This window comes from Nilaparvata lugens, chromosome 2, assembly GCF_014356525.2.
Source record: "Nilaparvata lugens isolate BPH chromosome 2, ASM1435652v1, whole genome shotgun sequence".
Lineage (NCBI taxonomy): Eukaryota > Metazoa > Arthropoda > Insecta > Hemiptera > Delphacidae > Nilaparvata > Nilaparvata lugens.
Genome location: NC_052505.1, coordinates 46,548,559 through 46,563,631, shown reverse-complemented (window position 1 = coordinate 46,563,631; position 15,073 = coordinate 46,548,559). Strand labels below are relative to the sequence as shown.

Genomic DNA, 15,073 nt, shown 5'->3' with positions numbered 1-15,073 from the left:
AAATTGGAAGATAAAACCGTTATGCCATTATTATTATTATTATTATTATTATTACTATTATTATTATATTTTCCCTGTTTGAGGTTTTGCTTGACCACCCTTTCCCTGGGCTCCGACCCCCGAGGAAGAGTGACAAGCGATTTTTCCAGAGTGACTGCTCCACATGTCCATGTGGTAAACAATCATACTGGGTCCGTTACCATTTTAAATCGTTTGCTCTGAGTAGACGTAATGAACCAAGAATGACAGCCTTCTGCATCTGACCTGCAAGCACAGCAGCAGGTCTCTCACAGGTCTCTCGCAGGTCTCTCGCAGGTCTCATATGGATAATTCCATATCAATGGAATTATTATTATTATTATATTTTCCCTGTTTGAGGGAAAAATAAAAAAATATATATTTATTAATAAATACAAGAAGAAGAAGGAGTCATATCATGTTTATGAACCTCTTGCAAGTCTGATAAATAATGTATTAAAACAACACCCCAATAAGCTAAAATTAGCTTCATGGGGTAGCCACAAAATCTTAATAATAATAGGAGATCTAAATTAATTCTTTCAGTTCGTACAGTTATCATTATTATTGTTATTATTATATTATGGAGATCTAAATAGATTCTCACAACATATGTGATAAAATATAAGATGTTATTATTCTATGATCAATCCATTGTAAACTATCATATTATGTAATGTGAGGAAAAACTGAATGAAAAAAAAGAAATAAACAAAATTATTATTATTATTATTATTATTTAAAGAATTATCTATTTCTCTATGATTCAAAGTATAATATTCTATGGTATTACAATTCATAGTTTAGCACCAGTGTATTTGAGACAGCCGTTGTATGATGTAGTTAGAAGAGTAGCAAATACATTATTTAATGGAGTCGAGCTTGGAATATTGGGTATTATGACACCAGAATCTCTCGCAAAATACACTGATTTGTCCAGACATTATTTTGAAGATGAATTAAGGAAAATAAACGAAATAAGTTATGGTTTGAGAAATAGGCTATTTAGAGCACAGCGTTATAATAATAATTATGGTAAGAACCTATTAAAATACAGAATTCCTTACCTGTTGAACGATTTGCCACCAGAATTGAAAAATTTACAAAGAAATGAAATAAAAACTAAACTTAAGAATTATTTTATAGGAATTGTTTGAATGGAAAGATATGTTGAAGATTATTGTTAATATTCTAATAGGTTAGTTAGTAGATAGGTTAGTTTGCACATAGTAGACATAATAAACTGCACTGTACAATGGGAAATGGAAAAGAAAAAACTATGGATGAATAAATAAATAAGAATAATTTTAATATTGTAAACAAAAAAGTGCTTTAGAAGCAGTTGAAAATGATTAAGAGAGTGTATATTACAGTTTGTAGTATAATAAATGTTTTTTTTGGAGGATAGGTTATGTTTTTGTATTCTATGACTGTGTGTGTGTTGTAATTATGGTTGAGTTCAAAGCCACTGATGGATTCCATCAGGTTTTTTTTTATGTTCAGTAAAAAACCTGATCACAGATTAGTGATCACAGATGAACCACAGAATGGAAAGTCGGCTAGTATCTTGACGCCATAATACGCCATCTTGAAAGAAAGTGTAGCATTGTAATACAGCAGTAGTTTTAATTTCTAACAAGATGATGCAGTCATGTGTCGTGGTCTTGTTGCACTCAAATCTTGGTAAGATTAATACCTTCCATTTTGTGTGTATTCTGTGGCTGAACGGTTGCTCATGAATCATGACTGACAGATGTTTCCCCTGTTAATCATATTTTGTAAACAAAACTAGAACTTAACCTATTTCATTGTAATCAATTAAAATGAAAAACCATCAGGTGATTGGAGTAGTTTTAAATGCTTTGTAAAATATTTTGAATGTTATTGAATTTATGTATTCATGCATTTCTCTGCTCCCAAATACATTATAATGGAGTCCATTATTTGTAAACAACCTCGTATTCAGCCATGTCTGTTTGCGTTCAGCTACTCTATTGAATAGAGTAAATTTTATGTTCTTTTCCGTACTTTAGAAAAGTATGATGAGCAGATCAGTGAACGAACCGGATATGACGTATTCTTCTTCTAATCAGTAAGGCCAAAGACCTTGAAGAGGTATAAACCCACAATGCCTATGCCTTCCCAATGCTAGCTCTTACTTGAAATTAAAAGGTTCCATTGAGGTATTTAAGCGCGAGATATTATATAATATATATTTTTTGTAATATTATAGATCACAAAAATCTTCAAGATCTTTAGTATGTAATAATCTTCCAGGCTGTCCCCTTAATGGCCGATTTCAATTCCAAATAATCTAGCGCTGCATGTGAGTCTATGCATCGTTCAACGACAAAACAGTACTTCGTTCAGAGCCACGTTCACTCACCGATCTCATCGTTCACTCACCGATCAATGGCTTTGAACTCAACCATTGTTGATGTGCATGTTGGTTCAGCTAGTCAGCTGTTCACAGCCACCTAAATGCAAGAGACAATAATGTCTGCAAGGTTGATCACCGATTTAGTAGAATATAGAGTGACTAATGTTGTGATTCAAGTGGTAGAAATTAGAACTTTAATATCAAATCCCAGATAGAAACTATAATAGACTTTCAATTTAGTTTATTGAACACTTTACAAAAATTTTCATTTGTAGTATTTATAGAATGTATAACTATTATGATGTAGTATGAAATTTGAATACTCCTCAATTAGCTCTAAGCTAGAGGAGCAACAAAACACTGTATGTATATGATACTATGTAACTTTAAATGAAATAAATTGAAATTGAAAATTATTATTATTATATTATTATTATTATTATTATTATTATTAATTTTCAATGAGTTGCCAGATGATTTAATTGGTCTGGATAGAATTTCAATCGTTAAGAATAAGATGAAACACTTTCTGTTAAATGATTTGAGTGAATTTGAATGATCTTCATTAATTCTTTCTTTTTTTATATATTTTTTCTTGTGTATTATTGTTTGTGATAAGCGAAAAATGAAATCCCATTGTTTTATTATTTTATTGCTACACAATACAGTTAAATGAATTATTATCAATGTATCAATTAATTTTTTTTTTCTACTCAAGATTGACAATTATTTCTTCTTTTGATATGATTTGAAAATCATTATTTTGAGATCACTGGTTGCAATGATTATATCAATGTACTATTTCTATGGTTTTTTTTTAATATAATGTAAAACTTGACTCCTCCAGTCAAACCTTCTTTAGAAGGTTTTGGAGAATTCATATTTCGTCTGGTTTATAATTTTTGAAATTTTCCACTGAAAAGAAATTTTTCTTATCCTCTGTCATTCTTGCTTTTTTATTATTCTTCATTTGTTTTGTTTGTAAGATTTCTTTTTATAAGTGTATTTTTCATTTTTGTTTTTTTATTTTCTATAATAAACTCCCTTCTTCTGGGGGTACCAGGACGAAAGAGAAAGGAAAGGATTATTACTATTATTATTAATATTATTATTATTATTGTTATTATTATTATTATTATTATTATTATTATTATTATTATATTATTATTATTATTATTATTATTATTATTAATTTTCAATGAGTTGCCAGATGATTTAATTGGTCTGGATAGAATTTCAATCGTTAAGAATAAGATGAAACACTTTCTGTTAAATGATTTGAGTGAATTTGAATGATCTTCATTAATTCTTTCTTTTTTTATATATTTTTTCTTGTGTATTATTGTTTGTGATAAGCGAAAAATGAAATCACATTGTTTTATTATTTTATTGCTACACAATACAGTCAAATGAATTATTATCAATGTATCAATTAATTTTTTTTTTCTACCCAAGATTGAGAACTATTTCTCTTTTGATATGATTTGAAAATCATTATTTTGAGATCACTGGTTGCAATGATTATATCAATGTACTATTTCTATGGTTTTTTTTTAATATAATGTAAAACTTGACTCCTCCAGTCAAACCTTCTTTAGAAGGTTTTGGAGAATTTATAATTCGTCTGGTTTATAATATTTGAAATGTTCTACTGAAAGGGAATCTTCTTATCTTTTGTCATTCTTGCTTTTTTTTATTATTCTTCATTTGTTTTGTTTGTAAGATTTCTTTTTATAAGTGTATTTTTCATTTTTGTTTGTTATATTTTCTATAATAAACTCCCTTCTTCTGGGGGTACCAGGACGAAGGAAAAAGGAAAGGAAAGGATTATTATTATTATTATTATTATTATTATTATTATTATTATTATTATTATTATTATTATTATTATTATTATTATTATTATTGATTATTATTATCAATTGATTTCTTTTCTACTCAAGATTGAAATGAATAGCCTTTCAATCGCATTCCCCAAGGTCCCTCATTTCAGTTATAGGCGATCATTAAAAATTCGATTCTTCTGTAAAAAAGCAGACGGGATATCCTCGCTTGTTTAGGTTAGCAATTTTTTTATCAGCTAGTGAGTTTATGAAAATTGGTTGATTTTATTGAACATTTTCCTGGCCAGGTATACAGCTTAAAAACTAGTCCTCTATTCATTTGATTTCCTTGTCAACTTGCTTTCCATATCATTAATTTCAGGTTTAATTAATTTTCAATGGAACTGGTATTGATTTAGTTTCGTATGTGAGTTGTGATATTTTTCCCATGCCATGATCGCTTACTATACCGTATAAGTTCAATTTTTTGGCATAAAAATATAACTTATGGTTTAATCAAGTGTGGATATTTTCAAGTGTTCAACAATTTCAATTTCAATATTTTACTCTAAGCCCAATAAATGATCTCTCAAAGTATTGATCACTTATGTCTTATTAAAATCTGTATCGAAATCATATCATTTGATACTTTAATCTTAGCTACTCATAGATACACCAAGTTTTCTTTGAATTTTCAATTTCGAAACTTGCGTCTTCATCTTTCGAAAGTCCCTTCTCTTGAATTGAAAGTCTTTAAAGTACTTTCTCTTGAAAGTCCCTGGAACTGCTATTCTAGTCATATTGCGCTAAATTCTATCGTAGAGTATTCTATCATTAATGAAGCTGTTGCATCATACATTTTGAACAAAGGTTGTATAAGCTTACATTAGTTATGTAGGTATTGCAAATTAATCATTTATGGAACATTGCATGTTTCCTAAAAATCGATAAGAAATTTTATAATTACATTCTAAAAATTATATTGAGTGGAAAAAAGAGATTCAACAGTTGATGAAATTTAGAGCTCTCAAGCTTCTCAGAACTCTCGTGAATTTTACCTTTTTCCTTGATCATTTATCCTTTAAAAACTATCATAGTTATATAATTTAAACTCAATTATTGATGTCTGTCATCTCCTTATCATAGGACTGTGAGAGGAATAAATTATTCTAAAAGTTCCTTTCCCGGTAACATTTTTAGTTTTAATAGAAGATTGTCAATGATAGAGTGAATGTTTCTTCTAAGATCTCTCGAATACCTTTTTAGAACAGTCTGATCCTTTCGTCTCCTCGATAAGAATTATAACTTCTGAATTTTTTAAACTTACCAAGAGAATCTGCACAGTTCATATTTTTTATAGAGTGGTTGATGATCCAATGATGTAAGTAAAAGACTATACAACGACACTGACAAGTTTTTTGCCAGATGGACTGACGTCAATTATTGAGATCAGAACTGGTTTCATTCTGTTTTCCATTCTCCTGAAAAAAGTCTATGGAATGTAATAACAGATAGCCATTCTCTCACGTCGAACTATTTTTTGAATAGAAAATCGAATTATTAGTAAAGTAACTAATCAAGTCACCACGTTCGTCTATGAACTTGATCGTGATTCAGCACAACCAATTATTTAAACTATTATAATGGACTTAATTGAAGCATAGGCCTATTTCCACATAACGAGAAGCATAGAATCAATTATTAATAGAACCTTAACTGCTCAATTTCAAGGTTTCGAAGATGAATATATTTATCGAGAGTGCGTGATTGATGTTTTTAAAAATGGTGGAGAGACTAAGCTATTATAAACTTATATAATTGGATAGTATATAAAATTACATTTACAGAGACTTATCATCTCAAGAAAACTCAAGGAAGTGATGAAGGTGAGGTAATAATTTAGCTTAGAATGAAATGAGTTTATTATAACTATATTCCAATAAAATGGTGTATTGTGATTAATGCGATTTGAAGCAGTTGAATCAGTTAGTCTTTAGCCTGTAACTTCATCCTATGACAATGAGATCAATGATTGGTGTGGCTTTCTACAAACTAATCCCAAACAAAACGATTCATCAATGTATTTATGTCATAGTTGATGAGTTTGAAAACCTATTACTGAAGTCTCATCAGACTATTGATGGAGACAATCTAAGATTTGATTTTTCTACATTTTATTCACTTCCTCGAACAAACCGAGAGTTTTTGAAAAGCCAATTATGGAGGAATTAAATAAATCAATATAATTTTAAAGTTCACTTCTTGAGAGGAGATTCTAACTTTCCATTCTACTTCTAGAGCGTAAATTTCCTTATTTCAAGTTGAGAGTTGTAGACTACCGTAGGTATGCCTTTTGAAACCTATAATTCAGGTGTTCCAAGTGTAATTGCTGGAGTTACATTTCTTGTTACTGCGTATTCATTCACTTTAGTTATGATCCCGAAATATAATTGGAGTTATTGTAAAATTCTTCGTAACAAAGTCATAATGAGCTTAATTTTAAGTGATATTTAAGCAAAAATACGTAATATTTTTGTGCAGGAAACAGTTTTGGGCTATCATCCTATGCTTGTTGTTTCCAAACTTACATTGTTTTTTTTTATTTTTTGTAACTAAATGTTGTATGGATAACATTATTTAAAAGCAGAGTATCCGAACTGTAAGGAGAGTTGCTATATATTATAGCATCCAAGTAATTGCATAAGAATGATGTGCAATGTGCTAAATAATTCCTGATTGCGCCCATATGGGTTCAAAGCTTTTTCATTACCTAGCAATAGCATTATTTATAAGAGAGTACTAAACTGTTTCAAGTTGAAGATCGTCAAATTCTTTTGTTTCATTTCAAATACGTTTCTTAAACGATATCCAACAGACTTCAATCTCATGACAGTTAGATAGTAGACGATCACACAAGAACCGAATAAGAATTTACGTAAGAAAGCCCGGCGATGTTAAAGAGATAATTATAGAATTCAAGCCTCCAGCTACAAACAACTAACAATTATTAGGCTTCTATTTTCACGTTTCGTAAATTGATTCACTTTATTCCAACTCTTGGTTCAAGTGATTATTCTCTGTGAACTTGATAAACAGTGGTATCAAAATTATGCAACTGCCACACGGTGAAATAATTATCATGAGCGATTACGAAATAGTTATATATTATCTTTCAACAAAAAAAGACCTCCACATAATCAGCATTACGAAATGACTCTTACGTATTAGTGCCTTCAGTTCCATTCATCAATCTGAGAATATCTCAGGTGAATTTCTTTTGCAGGAAAGTTTCTCATCAGGCCTAACTGGAAAAGTAAATATGGATTCCATTTCCAACTCGAACAGTGTAGGCTTTGTCATTAATTAATGCCATTAATTTCATTCTCTCATTTTATTGATATATTTATTTATTATCATTGTCAAATGAAATGGGAATCCAATCCATGTTCAGTTGCAGCAATGGTTAACAAAGGTTGCAATCCATACAATCAGGCTACGCTGGCTTATCAACATTTTGATCTTTTTTCATTGTGTGTCAACATATTTTGCTATAGAAGTAGCATAGATATTCTAGTCTTAGAGAGACACCAACTTCTTCAAATCCAAATTTTCATCACATTCGAAAAGATTTTTGTGAATAGTTTCTATCATAGCAATAGTGGTCTATAATCCACATGTTCAATGGTGCTTTACATGGAATATATATATATATATATATATATATATATATATATATATATATATATAAAAGCGAAATGGCACTCACTCACTGACTGACTCACTCACTTACTCACTCACTCACTCACAGAACTAAAAATCTACCGGACCAAAAACGTTCAAATTTGGTAGGTATGTTCAGTTGGCCCTTTATAGGCGCACTAAGAAATCTTTTGGCGATATTTCATCTCTAAGGGTGGTTTTTAAGGGTTTAAAGTTCGTCTTTTAGCATGTATATTCTTCTCATTCCAATATCTTAAAATAATAATTGAAATGTCCATACCATTTATGTTAATATAGAACTATAATCTAGAGAGTACCTCTTCGAAACAGTTGTTCTGGTAACTAATTAAAAATTTTGTCAGGTTGGCATTAAGTTGAGTTGACTTTGTTAGGTTGGCACTAAGTTGTAAATTAAAATGCATTTATCCAGGACCTCCTAAATACCAATTTATCCAGTACCTCCTAGATACCTATTTAGGAGGTTATGATTTATCGCGGAAAAATTGATTGGGTTTTAATCAGAGCTACTTCAATCAGAGCTATTCCTGGGAATATTATATTACTAGCCGTCAGGCTCGCTTCGCTCGCCATATCCGTTTAGCCAGACGTTTAGTCTGGACCCCCGACTGGATCGTCCTAACATATGATAAAAATATGACATAACATTTCAAATTTGGTAGGTGTGTTCAGTTGGCTCTTTAGAGGCGCAATAAGAACGGATTTGGGAAAATTTCCAAAGATACGCCCAAAATCTGCGTCTTTTAGCGTTTTCTCAGCTTTATCGAGAACAAATAAACAGAAAATGTTCAAATTTACTGTAGAAGCTCAGCTGGGGTGCAATAATGTTGTGTTAGAAGTAATTTGAAATAACGCCAAAGATACGCCCAAAATTAGCGTTTTCTCAGCTTTTCTGCGTTTCCTCACCTTTTTCAATAATTGATGGAAATATATTTAAAAAAATTCAGTATACAGGTTTAGCTGAAGTGGAAGAATTGTTCGCCAAAGATACGCCGATATAGTAACAGGTGTTTTTAGAGATCAAATTGACATAATACGTTCAAATTCGGTACAGAGGTTCCGCTGAGATCTACATGCAGGCGAGCGAAGTGAGCCTGCCGGCTAGTCATTATAATAAAAACATATTATATCAAAATGTGATATTGTCAAAATTATAGGATGAAGTATCTCTAGAGCTGTTCAAATGAGAAACCCACAAAGTTATGTTCTCCTTCAACGCATATTGGTGGTAGAGGGGACGGCACAAGAAGGATAAATTCAGGAGGGGGACAATAATTATACACTATCATCGAGCACAATCATAATTCTTGATTTATGAACTAATCAATCAAGCTAATTAGCATGAAGCTATTTCTTGCATACATAGTTTTAGCTTTGATCTCAGTGTACATTATCAACTCCCCTATAAAATTGTATCCATGATTTGTTATAATCAAAGCATAATTCTAAAAGTTGAGGAACAGAGGAACTCATAGAGTTAATCATGGTACCCAGCAACACTTGGTAATTAGTATCACAGCAACTCATGAAAATGGAGTACAGTATAGGATATTTTTCTAACAAAAGTATGAAAGTGGGGTTTATTGTCCTATGACCTTTTAATGTCGAGTGTAGATGCGTAACGATCGTCATGTTCTACTAGGCGTAAAATCTCCATCACAAAGTTTGTGGAATGTGGTAGGATTTGATTCACAGTTTGCATAAATCTGTATAAAAGGCTGCTTGAACCAAGTACTAGCATCGTCTTTCATCGTCACTCAGTCTTATTTGACAGAGTGTACATGTTGTGCACAATAAAGACATGGTGTTTTATCTAGGCAACATTTAAACATGCTGAAAGTCCTATCATTTGGAAGAGAATGTATGTTTGCTTGGAATTCCTATACGGTTGACTCTAGTTTACAAGACATGGAACTCTTGCTCAGAGGAGACTGTGGCAAAGAGTATAGAGGAATAAAATTGATTTAAGAGCATAACGAAATGGAGTACTGTGATAATATTGTTTTATTTTGATCTTGACTCTAGCTCTAGACATCTCTCAGTATGTGATAGATCGAGAAATTCACAATGTTTTTTTCTAGTATACAGATGACAGATTCTTTTCCCTTTTTGGTTTTCTTTATCGGTTCTCATGGGCTTCAGACTTGATTGTGGGTGATGCGAAGGATGATGATCATTGAGGATGAAGTGATTGTTTTTGTTTTCAGAAACACACTCACCTCCTGAGCACTTTGAGTGAACAGTAGCACAAACTGAGATGAGCCGGAACGAGAACAGCTGATACGGGGCAGCACTCTGTCAAAGGTCACAATCCAATTGACACTAGCGCGCAGCGCAACGCAACAACGCGAGCAAAGACTTGACTTGGCTCTGATGAGAGACGGTGACTTGGAAGTCAGTTCCCTCGGCCAATTCGAACGGCACTGACTGAACCACAGCTCAGCAGTCAGCACAGCGTGCTTGCACTTGACTCTCGGCCAGCCGAGACGCCCTTGAGACCTGAGACCTAACGCAACGTAATCGCTCGCGGAAATCGACAAAAACTGGTCATGCTGGTCACTGCCACTGCCTCAACCTAGGCCTTGACTAGTTCGCTCCATCCACAAAAAATTATATCAATAAAACGCTGATACACCCGATATTGATGAAATTTGGATATGTAATCGTGACGCTCCGCTACCACAAAAAATCTTAACAGTTATTTGGTATATTCGTGCTGTTTTGATTACTATTATGGATAATACTGGCTATTAATTGGACGATGTAGATGAAATTGATAGACTTTCAAGTGCAACATGTTACTCTGTTGGTTAAACTAAAATAATTCTGATTTAATTTACACTGTCTTCAGAAATGTTGAGGAGCTTCTCCATGATGAGGTGAAAAATTGCTCACATAAATATAGTTAAATCCACAAAAATAAGTTTATTTAAAACCAGACTCCAGTTTCAACGCCACACTTGGCATTATGAAGATGAAACCATACTGAATATAATGAAGATGATGCCAACAAGGTATGGCATTAAAAACTCGAGTCTGGTTTCAAATAAACCTTTTTTTGTGGATTTGACAATATTTGTGTGATCACTTTTTCACCTCATAATTATGTTTCGATGGTACAAACAGTAGTTTTGATTCTAATGGCAACATCAATATTGAAGGTTCAGTTGAATTTCTCCTTCAGTTAGTTGTGATTTTTATGGATCATGGAGCTCTCTGATAACTTTTTTCCAATAACACTGAAGAGAGTGTTAACACAATAACACAAAAAATACTCAAGTTACGTATACAAGAGTTCAACAAGATCTAAAGAGGGATTCTTTCAAAATCCAACATTACAATCCTCAACAACTTAACATTATAATCTTAGGTTGCTGGATGCCTCTAAGCATAGTTTCCACACAAAATCAGCAGCCATGGGCTGATGGCGTACATATAGTGGGTGTACTACTACCACTGGTACAGAACTATTTTAAGACTGTAATAATACTGTTCACTGTGATACTTGTACAATACCTCTTCACATTCAGTATAAAATGTATAATGATATTTGAAGAAATTATATAGTCAATATTACAAATTGAATTTATTTTCATTTGTATTAGATTCAATTGAAATATTTATGGAATCATTAAAATGAAGAATGCACTACTGACTACTGTATTATAAGAAATAATCAATACCATACCACTTTCCTCAAAATATGGGTTTTGAAAAAAATGAAAATTTTAAAATATGATTTCTATTAGTTGTTTGGAAAAATCTATGTGATGGCAAACTATCATCAACCTACAAAAAATGGTCATATTTATGTCTAATTGAATGCTGCTAGTGGTGATCCGACCCGCCAACGACACCAACTAGCTGAAGGTAGGCCAAATAGGCCTACAAGCTATTGTGATTAATTCAAGGACTGACCAATCATACAAAAGCTCTTGTTATTGTTGATTGTGAGAAATAGACATTTCTATTGTGAAATGAGATTATTTATTATAACTATAATATTTCAACTATTATTAAGCTTTTAGCAGGTTATTAGACTGGTCTGTGACTAACTGCAATAGCAGTTCATCAGTTACACAGTTTTAGCACATTATAGCACGACATTGACTGCTGTTATTCTTCATAACGTAGTTCTAGACTGTTGAGTGCTCCAAACTTTATTGAAAATAAATACTGGCAATAAGAGAAATATCGACCATAGTGTGCTACCATAATAGAGAAAACGATTTAGAGGATTGCTCTTTGTTGATACTTTTGATTTCTCATACTTTAGTATTATGTGTGTTAGACCATGGTTTCCAGATTTTAATACATCAAAGGACCCGTTCTGTGTACATGGAATGTGGTAAATTGTCCGATTCACAATAAATTTAACAAGCAAAAAGTTCCGCTTTCCATGGGAGGAACGCGCATGCGCTGATAATTTGTTTACCATAGCATAGAATACATAACCAACAATATGATGTTTGATAATCATTCATTAAATGAATTTTTCTCGATAGAAAATTTGAGAGTAATGGAATAGAAGAAGTTCACACTTTTCTAGACGGTAGGTTTGTAAAACAGCCTTTCTTCATTCACGCAGCTAGTAAACGACACATTTTAGTGTAAATCAACTTTATATGTGCGCGCCAAAAGCTTGAACCAAAGATTTTGTAATGGCGTTCCATGGGAAAATTTTGCACTAGTCACGTGAAGGAAAAATAATTCACGATTGGAACTGGAACAATTTACTGTACACAGAAAGTAAACAAAGACTTGTAAATGAAGTCAATGATAGCATATACTTGTTTGACTTATAGTCAGAATAGAATCAAGTTGAGACTTGACTCTCCAGTCGACTAAGTATCGGCATTGCCAGATACATCGACTGACCGAATGCATTTTCCTTTGGCCATTCCAAAATGTGAGTTCCATTAGAATTTTAGAGAGGATGAGGAATTGATAAAGAGGAGATCTTACTAAAAGAAACAGGAGAGCTGTCTCAAAAATAGTTTTTGTAATGAGTTATCATAAACTGGTGGGCTATACTAATAAAGATAAACTATGAACTAGGAGTGAGATAATTAAACTAGAAACTGAAATATCTTGAGAAGATTCTATAAACATCCAATTTTGCCTTAATCAGAATGCATACAATTCAAAAAATATTGAATCAATGTCTGTGCATGAAATGAAAGCGAAAACTCCTCAGAATTATCGTTATACTTTCTCCATAAACAGAACTCATTAGAAAGTTGCAAGTTAAGTCCAGATTGGAAAAAGCTTATTTGAATAACAAAATCGAAAGTTGTATAATGATTTACTTTTACTACAGTAACTCTTAAGTGGCTGCACGTGAGTATTTAGAAAAGTGGGGTAGTTTGATAAGCATGTTTGTTGTTGAGAATAAGGAAAACGCTTTTTAAAATGGATGAAGGAATTTTAATCTTAATTTAGTGGCTGGCAGACACACACGCACCCACGCTAGCAGCTAACAAAATCAGATCGCTAAACCAGAAAAAACAGGCTGGTAGTTCACTACTTCTATTCGGCAAATAGTTACTACGTGAGGAATTTTTCCTGAATCATTTCATCGTTTATTGAAAAATACTGGTACACGATAAACGATAATGTGCATTGGAAAACTGTGAGAAGTAACCAACAAATTTGAACATTCATTACTTCAAGTGGATCATCGTTATTAAAAATATTTTTAATTCTGACTTTTAAATTTTCGATCTACTTCGACACTACTATGTTTATCAATAATTTGAACAAGGTCTTACTTGTAAGACCAACAAGGTCTTACTTGTAAGATTCTTCATTATGAAGAAATGAATCGACTTTTCTCGTTTATTTTTTAATCTGGACAAATTTCTATTCCAAATAAGCAAGGAATACAATATGAGGGAAGAGACGAAACATTGATTATTATACTCCACATTGTGTCAATATTATAAATATATATTAACACAATCAGGGCACCCGTGCTTCGCTACGGGAATTAAAAGATAAAATTATTTTTGGAAAACATTTATAATCTAAATCCTACCAAAATTGTTTTAATCGTTTTTGAGATTACGCCACAACTTGGCATGAAAATAATTGAGTCAAATCATTCGAATAATCTATTAATGTGTTGGAAGTGCTCTGTGGAAGAGTAGTCTAATTGCAGCGAATTTTGTAGAATATTGGGCGGGGCTTAAGAACCGACCTCGACTTCATTCATTGATAATTAATATTTCCTGTTGACAGTTATCAAATTAGCAGTGATCATGTTATTTTTATTTTTGCTTGATGCAATTGAGCATTAAATTCCAAATTAAGTTGATTCGGAATTTGATGAATCTGGTAGCATCTGGTGGTGAAACATGGATCTCTTGCTTATTCTCGAATTTTCGGCATAGCTTGTCGCTTACTTTTCGTTTCAATTATCCAAAAGTGTAAAAGCAGCCAATCCACTGATTCTTTCTCCCATGGAAGTTCATTCATACATGAGAGTTCATTCATAATAGTTAGTATAACATCATATTGTGGCTGATTTCTTATGTCCTAAACTTTACTATAATAAATATTAAAGTGGGATCATTTTAATGTGAATTTGCATAAATCAGAATAGAGTGTATTCAATCACTTTGATTATTGACTACTACTTTATTATTTCTATCTTTGATCTTAGCTTAAAACCGAAAGCTTGGGGATGAAAATTTGGATGTAAACTAACATGTAACTCAATTTAATTTCTATCTAAATTGACAACTTTAGTATTTACTTGTGATCTATCAAAATCAATAGGTTTGTCTTGTGCCGTGCAATGACATCACGAAAGGAAATAGGAGCATCTGATGGAATATTATGTTTTTTCGATTTAGTTTTCAGTTGATTTTGAAACATGAAAATATCAGGCCCAGTGGTAGCACAAAAGCCTGTTCAATCAGGATTAAATTTCATGAGAATTAATCAGGGCAGGGTTTTTTTTATAGAAGGCTTCTCTGATTGGTTCTCATGGTATTTAGTCCGGATTATGAATTAACAGACAGTGCAACTGGCTCTCTCAAGGCCATGGCTGCATACAAACATAGAGCAACATAGGAACCAATACAATAGAAGCTGAAAAAATTAGTCGCAT

The 15,073-nt window shown here is 32.1% G+C and overlaps 1 protein-coding gene across 1 annotated transcript in view; it reads right to left on the bottom strand.

Moving 5' to 3' along the window:
• LOC111056222 overlaps nt 1-10,775 on the bottom strand; it is a 36,467-nt gene extending 25,692 nt beyond the window's left edge. The window contains exon 1 of the mRNA XM_022343558.2: nt 10,179-10,775. The gene's annotated coding sequence lies outside the window, so the exon portion shown is untranslated. The remainder of the gene's footprint in view (nt 1-10,178) is intronic.
• Between the last annotated feature and the right edge of the window lie 4,298 nt (nt 10,776-15,073).